The sequence below is a fragment of the Cebus imitator genome, unplaced genomic scaffold (genome assembly GCF_001604975.1).
Source record: "Cebus imitator isolate Cc_AM_T3 unplaced genomic scaffold, Cebus_imitator-1.0 Scaffold76, whole genome shotgun sequence".
NCBI lineage: Eukaryota > Metazoa > Chordata > Mammalia > Primates > Cebidae > Cebus > Cebus imitator.
In genome coordinates this window covers 8,362,236-8,370,251 of record NW_016107391.1, presented here as the reverse complement: position 1 = coordinate 8,370,251, position 8,016 = coordinate 8,362,236, and the positions used below count along the sequence as shown (strand labels likewise).

Sequence of the window (8,016 nt, the reverse complement as noted above, 5' to 3'; positions counted from 1 at the left end):
TGTGTGTCCCCATATCTCACAGCATTCCTCTCAAGGTTCCAGGCCTGCACATGGCAAACCCAGTGCCCCATGCTTCTCTCCTGGAGGGGGAAAGTGCCAGCAGGGTGACCTCTGCTCACCCTTCAGAGTTCAACTGAGACATCACCTCTTCCAAGAAGCTCTCCCTCGCTGAGTCAGGTACCTCTCCTCCAGGCTCCCACAGAACCCCACCCTTCCCCATTCCCAAGGGAAACTGGGAGGTAACCTGGCATCTTTGTTTGACCAGTGACTGGTATATGCAGTTGATGCTTCAAAAATTCTGGCTCATGGAATGAGCATTCTTCTTGACAAATCCAGCCAACCACATGGCCCAGGGCACTGACACACACAAATACTCACAGACTCAGCAAACACACCCTCCTGAGCCATGACTGCAAAAATCCTGCTGAGAGTGCCTTTGAAGTTCAGAGAAATGCTGGGCACAGTTCCTCAGGCCAAGATGGGGGCAGCTGGGTAGAGACAGGCCCCCTGCCAGTGCCACTACCTGCCCCATTCCCCCACCCCAAGAAACCTACACAGCACTTTCAAGAGGAAAAGCAGTCAACAAAGACAGCAGCTGCCTCCCTCGACAGCCAGACCCCCAGAGAGTTTAAATGGAAATAAAATAATCTCACTTCGTCGCCCCAACCACAGATAGGCACAATTAGGGGAGAATAGCCAGCTAACTGCTTCTTTGAAGAGGCGAAGACTTTTTTACCCAAAAGCTATTTGTCCTCCGTAAATGGGATTTAGAAACAGTGCTGAAAGGAGAGGCTATGGCCGGAAGAGCCTAAGCTTGTATTATACATTAGACAGATGCTTAAAAATAAAACATGATTAAAAGGAAAGCTATAAATGACAGCTGAGAGCTCCAGACCCTCTGAGGCCTTCATGCAAATGTCTCACTGCTCTGTCGGTCCCAGAAATCTGGGCAAGCTGTAATCATTTCTCTGAATTTTTAAAAATATTTGTCACCTCACCTGCTTTGAGGGGCTCTGTTCTGTCTCTGGTGGTGGGCTCAGATCTGAGGAGGGGAGGCTCTGAGCAGGGGACAAGCACTGGTGCCAGGGGGCCCCTTGGAGTCGCCATCCCACAGAGGTCCGTGTCATGCTCACCGACGCCCCTCCACAGACTCCCCGAACATTCTCCTGGTCCAGGAGGCCTCCCTCATCCGTCATTGGGCTAGCTTGGTGTCCCATTTTCACAACACTCATCACACCCTGGGCCACCAGGCTGTGTGGCTTCCATGGGGCCAGGAAGCCTGCCCTACTCTGGGCAGTCAGTGAGATTAACTAAAGAACAGTACGTCCCACACACACGCACTAAGAGACACGTCCAGAAGGAGCCCAAACCCCGGCCAATAGACACCAGCATAGTCAGCCTTGCTTGGTCTTGTTAGTTACTGCTGTTATTACTACCAACACTCATCAGTGATGGCTGCAGTTCCAGTCTTTGGCTAATGCCTCCATTTATGACTAGTGTTCCATTTTTGGAACGCTAAGCCTGTGGGAGTTATTTATATCCTACTGCTCAAGGTCATCACTAAGGTCTGATTTTTCAAATTCAAAAAATTGCAACCTCAGGCATAAATGGGTTCTTCACTATTAAGACCCCTTTAGAACTATCATAGGCTAAACTTTTCTGAGTCTTCCCTTTTCAGAGAAAACGAACTTACTTCCTGTCATTTTTTTAACTGAAGTCCATATTTCATTCAGATTTTAGTAGTTTTTGCCTACTGTCCTTTTCCTGTTCCAGGATCTTCTCTAGGATCCCAGTGACACCTAGTTGTCACATCTGCTTAGGCTCCTCTTGGCTGTGAGATTTTTCTCCTACTTTGCTGAGTTTTGATGACCTCAACCATATTGAAGGGGACTGGTCAGGAGTTTTATAGAACGGCCCTCTGTTGGAATTTGTCTGATGTTTTTTCTCATGATTAAACTGGGTTTATGGGTGGAAAACCACAGAGGCAAAGTGCCATTTTCATCATACCATACCTGGAGCACATACTATCAACATGATTTATCATTGTTGACGTTGACATTGGTCACCTAGCTGAAGGAGTGTTTGTCAAGTTTCACTAGATCTTTTAAGTGAAATCTTTCCCACCTCCCTAAAGGCCACATCAAAAATCACCTTCTCCTAGAAGTTGCCCCAGATTACACGTACACACACAGGCACATATACTCTATTGGCTCCTCTCAGGACTTAGCACATCTCTAAGTATTTCAGATGTCTGTGAACTTTCCAGTCTCCTCATTTTCACTGCATGCTCTGTGAGGCAGTGATCGGATCCCCAGCAGGCATCTAGCCTACAATAAAAAGCGACTACACATTCAGTGCTCCCTGAGAGTATCTCACAGGCACTATCTGGCTATAAGCCAATGAGGGACGAAGGTCTCTTGTTTTTGCCATTTTGCAGATGAAGAAGGATCTTGGACAGCAAGTAACCAGCAGAGCCAGGATCTGTCTGTGTGGCTGTGCAGTCGGTTCCTTCTCGGCTCTGCTCCACTCCTCCCCTTCGTGGGTAGGTAAGCACGCTCAGCTTACCCTCCACGGCTGGCTCAAGGACATGCTGCTGTAATGGAGGCAGAAATGTTTGGTGGGCTGAGAGTCTGAGGCCCCTAACAGTAGCACCAAGGAAGTGAGGCTCTGTCCCACCCAGGCTCTGTCCCGCTCCCAGCCCTGGCAGGTACGGACCATGCCACCAGCGCACCCCCATCCCTATATGTCCTCAAACAAATACAAGCCTTTTTTTTTTTTAAGCATCAGACAGGTAATGTGCTGATGTCATAACGAAGCTTAGGGAGGCATATCTCACATGAGTATGAAAACCAATCATCACACTTAGGAACCACAAAGATCAACCCTTACCATTTTTGACATCTGGAGACGGGAGGCCAGTCTGTGCACTTGCTAACGTGTTGCGTCAGCGAGAAGTTGAACGATGCACATGGAGCTGGAACATCTCCCATAAATTTTGTTTTATTAAATTTTAAACTTTAATAAAACAATGACATATTACCAAGTGCCAGCTCTGGACTTCCTGATCCCCACCACCTACCATCGTGGGTTCCCCAAAAGCCCTCCCTCTGTCAGAGTCTTCAGAGTGTTCGAGGCTTTCCTATGGCGTTGGCATTGGACTCTGGGCCCTGGACCCAGGAACCAGAAGACAGGGGGCCTAGTGGGAGTAGACGGCCTCAGAAGGCTCAGGGGGGCACATGGCTAGGTATGACCCAGGCAACCAGTATGACAGGTTTCTGGTCTCCAAGACAGGAGAAAGAGAACTGGTATTGTCAGCTCTGACTAGGGATGAGTCTCTCTGCTGATTCTCCAGGGACCCAGATTTAACAGTGGAGTTAAGAGCTAGGAGCCCAAGTTTCCTAGAGTCAGAGAGATGGTAAGCTGGGATCCAGAATATTCATCCCCTTCTCTCCAACAGCTACACCAGAATAGCAAATCCTCCCTTCTGTGCCTCTTCTCCTCCATCTTCCTTCAGATTCAAATAAAAGGTAGAGAACAAAGTAATCAGCATCCACTCGGCCAAGATACTTCTCCAAGCTTCACTTCTCCTAATCACGCCACCTCCACTCTGGCACTGGTCTGGGGAGATGAGAGGACTGTCATACGTGTCCCCACATCAGCCCCCTTCAGCAGAAACAGAGAATAAGGGGGTCTCCTGCACAGGAAGGGCAGCATGGCCTCCCAGTTCCCCCCTCACACAGCAACAGCCCCAAGGCCCCTTCTTCCTCGCCCCAGCCCACTTCTTGCCATTCACTGGATTTCTTGCCTTCTCAAATCAGACTTCCTGCAGAAATGCTTTAGGAAAAGCATTACAGAACAAACTGGTGACTGCAAGTACAAACAACACTGAGCTTCCTAGCACCCTGCAGCCCCTCCACCACACCCTCCTTGTGAAGTCCCTGGGAGGCCCCATGGAAGTTCAGCCTACTTAGCTCAGCACTTTTCAAACACCATTTCCAGCCATCATTGCTTTTTTCCAGGCCAGAAATCTTGTTGAAAGGATGGAAGAGAAGTGAGAAAGAGATCGGCTAGCCTTGGAACTAATCCATTGTCATTCACCAATGGACTCTCCATCAGCTTAGTAAAGCTTTCACTATGAAGCAGCTCCTAAGTCCAGGCAAACAAACCAGCCTATGGAGTTCCATCAAGGACCCAGAATCCTTGGAGCTGGCACGACAGACCCTCCAGGATTTCAAGGGCCTCCAGGATTGCCGACTCTCCGTGCTGCCGCCGCTCCCCCCCTCACTCCCACACCAAGCCCATTAGCTTTTCTTCAGTTCTCAGTGCCCTGCAAGGATAAACATGTTTTCTTAAAATGAAGAAATTTTTTTCTCCCCCAAAGGGTGAGAATGTTTCACACTAGGGAGAAGAACAGACGAAACAGTTCAATTAGGTTTAAGGCACACGCCCACCAAACCCCCTCTTTTCTAATTGAAAGTAATGAACTTTAATAAAAAACCAGCACAGCCCCTTCAGCGTCAGATTAGATAGATGTCACTGAAACTCATTTGAGCGCTGTCTTTCAAGATTCCTTCCGCAGGGCATCGCAATGAGCAAAAGCCAGGGAGAGGGAGGAGAGGTTAATAGTTCTGATTCCCTTCTAATCAGCCTCAGCTGGGAGGAGATTCTGGGACGGGATGCCTGCTGCCTGCCAAAGCCCCTCGCCAAAGATCTGTGGAGCCCAAATCAGGGCTCAGCCTTCACGGTCACTTCACGTGTTGACCAGGCTGGGAACACACAAATGTACAAATGTGCACACGTACACACATACACACACACACACACACACACACACACACACACACAGAGCAAGCTTGAGGAGGCCAGGCCACAGCGCCCCTCCCTGCCAGCACCTTCTCTCACCCAGCGACGGTCCTTCAATCAATTGCCAAGGAGCCCCAGGTCATCATCCCACCCACGGAATGTTCATTCTGGCCCTGGGGCATTTTCAAGAGAAAGATTCACAAATTCACTCCTTGAACTCTGACCTTCTCCTAAACGCCGTGGGGCCTGTCACCCCAGCACAACTCAGCAGACTCATCTAGCATCTTTCACCCAAAACAGTGACTCCCCCTGACTTCCCTAGTCTTCTCTTCCATGTTTTTATTACAAATGTCATAGATGTTCATTATAGAAAATTCAAAAAACACAGAAAAGCCGTAAGAAGAAAATGAGAATATCTCATAATATCACCACTCAGAAATCACATTAACATTTTGGTTTATAGTCTTCCGCGCATTCTTGTGTGCATATGAAGACAGGTTTTTGGTTTTGTGGGGGTGTTTTTTCCAAAGCAAAAATGGGATCGAATGTCGACTTCCTTGTCTCCGTTCCTATCAAAGTGCATTCTCTGTCACACAGACTCACAATCTGTGACACTCCTGCTCCCCCAAAACCCATTTCTGAGCACTCACCAAGCTTGTGGCACCTCCTTCATTTGTCCCTTTATCTGCTCACTGCCTTGTGGCTGCAATCAGGCCCCCAGTGCCCTAAGGCTGAGCTCTCAATTCCCTCTCACTGGTCTGCCCTCCTCACCCAGGAGGAGGGAGAGGTTAATTGGTTTTGCCCACCATCTGTTTGTGTTCTAAACACATCTGAGCAGAGTTCACAATCAACATCCTCTCCCAGGAATGGATGCCTCAGTCCCAGAGATTGGTTAGATGATGGTACATTCCAGCCATGGAATACTACGCAGCCGTGCATAAATGGTGCAGTGGGAGAATGTTTAAAACTTGGAGAAATGTTTAAAAAGCAGCACACACAACAATATTTACAGCAAAATCTCAATCTTGTTAAACATTGCATATATTTATAAATACATGCATATACCTATAACAATGAAGTGATATGCACTAAAAAATTAATACTAACCTGCAGGTTATTTAAAATTTCTTCTTTGTGCTTCCCTGGATCTTCCCACATTTATATATTGAACATTTTTGCTTTGGGAAATTTTTATTTTTAAAAATGTAAAAGCTTGGGAGGATTTAAAGAAAAAAATGCTTAGAGCCATGGTTCTCAGATTTTATCTGCATCAGATTCACCTGAGGATTCATTAAAACACAGATTGCTGGGCCGCAGGCCTGGAGTTTCTAATTCAGTAGGTCTGGGTAGGAAAGCCTGAAAATTTGCATGTCTAACACGTTCCAGGTGGGACTGATGGGGTCCAGATCCTTTGGAAACCACTGTCCTAGGAGCTCCCAGCAGACGGCATTTAGGAAGAAGGCAACGCCACCCTGCTGAATCAATGATGGGGAAATACCTCCTCACTCCTGCAGAAAGACGCTTACCTTCTAGGGATCCCTGAGCTTTGTCCCACTACCAGGTGCCCTCCCACCCCCGCCACCCCACTGCCCCCACAGTACAACAGGAAAGGAGGCACGTGGACAATGCACAGTGGACACCACTTGTGTCCCTGACTTGTGTCCAGAGCATACTGCTGACCCCTTTTCCCAGAAAGGGCCCGTCAAGACCCATTCACCTTGAACTTTTTTGGACACTGCTCTGTGCTGCCACTGTGCCCTGGGGTCCAAAGAGGTGGGACAGGAAAGATGAAGGGCGGGTCAAGAAAGCTGCCAAGCTGTGAGCTTCTGAGGACCCAGGAAACCGCCACACAGAGATAGCCAAACACAGAAAACAGATGTCCGCACACACTCCTTCCCATCAGGGAAGACTCCTCATCCTGTGGCCCCATGTTGCCAGGTCACTCTTCCTTAAATAGCAAACTCTCCTGAGCCCATGACTTCATTCCTTACTTTCAATTCTCTGTCTTGTGCCTGGCTTGCCATCCTATCTAGCAGGGCAGAGAAATAAGAAACCAAATATGGCAGTGCAGGGAGGCCCATGCTAGGACCAAGGTATACATGAGGGCCATCAGCACACCAAGCAGGGCCATTCAAATGGTCTGAGGACAGCAAAAGTGTTTAAATAATATAGGCTCAAGAAAGCAAGACAGCAAAATGGTTAAGAAGATGGGCTCTGAAATCACCCTGTGCTGGATTCAAAACCCAGCCCTATCTTTTACTAACTTAACCTCTCAGGACTACAGTTATCCCACCCGTAAAGTGGGTGGGCAAGTAGTTTCTAAGATGATCCCCAATGAACTCTGCCTGTTGTATTCACTCCCCGGTGGAAACCCCTCCCCTTGAGTTGAGTGTGACTGAATCTAGCCACTGGCTTCTAATAAATAGAGTATGGTACAAATGATAGGATGTCACTCTTTATTTTCTTTTTGAGACAGTCTTGCTCTGTTGCCCAGGCTGGAGTGCAGTGGCACGATCATAGCTCACTGCAGCCTCCAGCTCCTGGGTTCTATCCATTCTCCTGCCTCAGCCTCCTGAGTAGCTGGCACTACAGACATATGCCACCACACCCAGGTAATGTTTTGTTTTTATATTTTTGGAGAGACAGAGTCTCACTATGTTGTCCAGGCCTCAAGCAATTCTCCCACCACAGCCGCCCAAAGCACTGGGATTGCAAGCTTGAATCACTGTGCCTGGCCAGAATTCACTTTTGAAATTGAGGGTTATGGCTTTCACTTTGCATTCTTCCACTCTCATTCTCTTCTCATCCTTTGCCCTGGGGGAAAAAAGCTGCCATGCTGTGAGCAGCCCACTGGAGAAGCCCACATGACAAACTGAACTGAGGCTTCCAGCCAACAGCCAGGAACCTAAGTTGGGAAGTGGTCCCTCCTCCAGTCAAGCCCTTAGATGACTGCAGCCCCAGTTGACACCTTGACAACAGTCTCACGAGAGACCCTGAGCCAGAACCACCCAGCTAAGCTTCTCCTGGATTCCCGACCCATAGAAACTGAGAGATAATACATGTGTGTCATCTTGAGCTGTTGTGTTACACAGCAGCAGATAACTCATACAATATAAATAGTAACATTACCCGACTGCAGGGTTGTAGTAAGGAGTGAATAGGCAAGTGCAGGTAGAGCTGCTAGCACAGAGCACGGCACATAGTAAGTTCTTA

At 48.2% G+C, this 8,016-nt stretch overlaps 1 pseudogene; it reads right to left on the bottom strand.

Moving 5' to 3' along the window:
- Positions 1–2,781: 2,781 nt before the first annotated feature.
- On the bottom strand, positions 2,782–2,879 carry LOC119471870 (annotated as a pseudogene).
- Between the last annotated feature and the right edge of the window lie 5,137 nt (positions 2,880–8,016).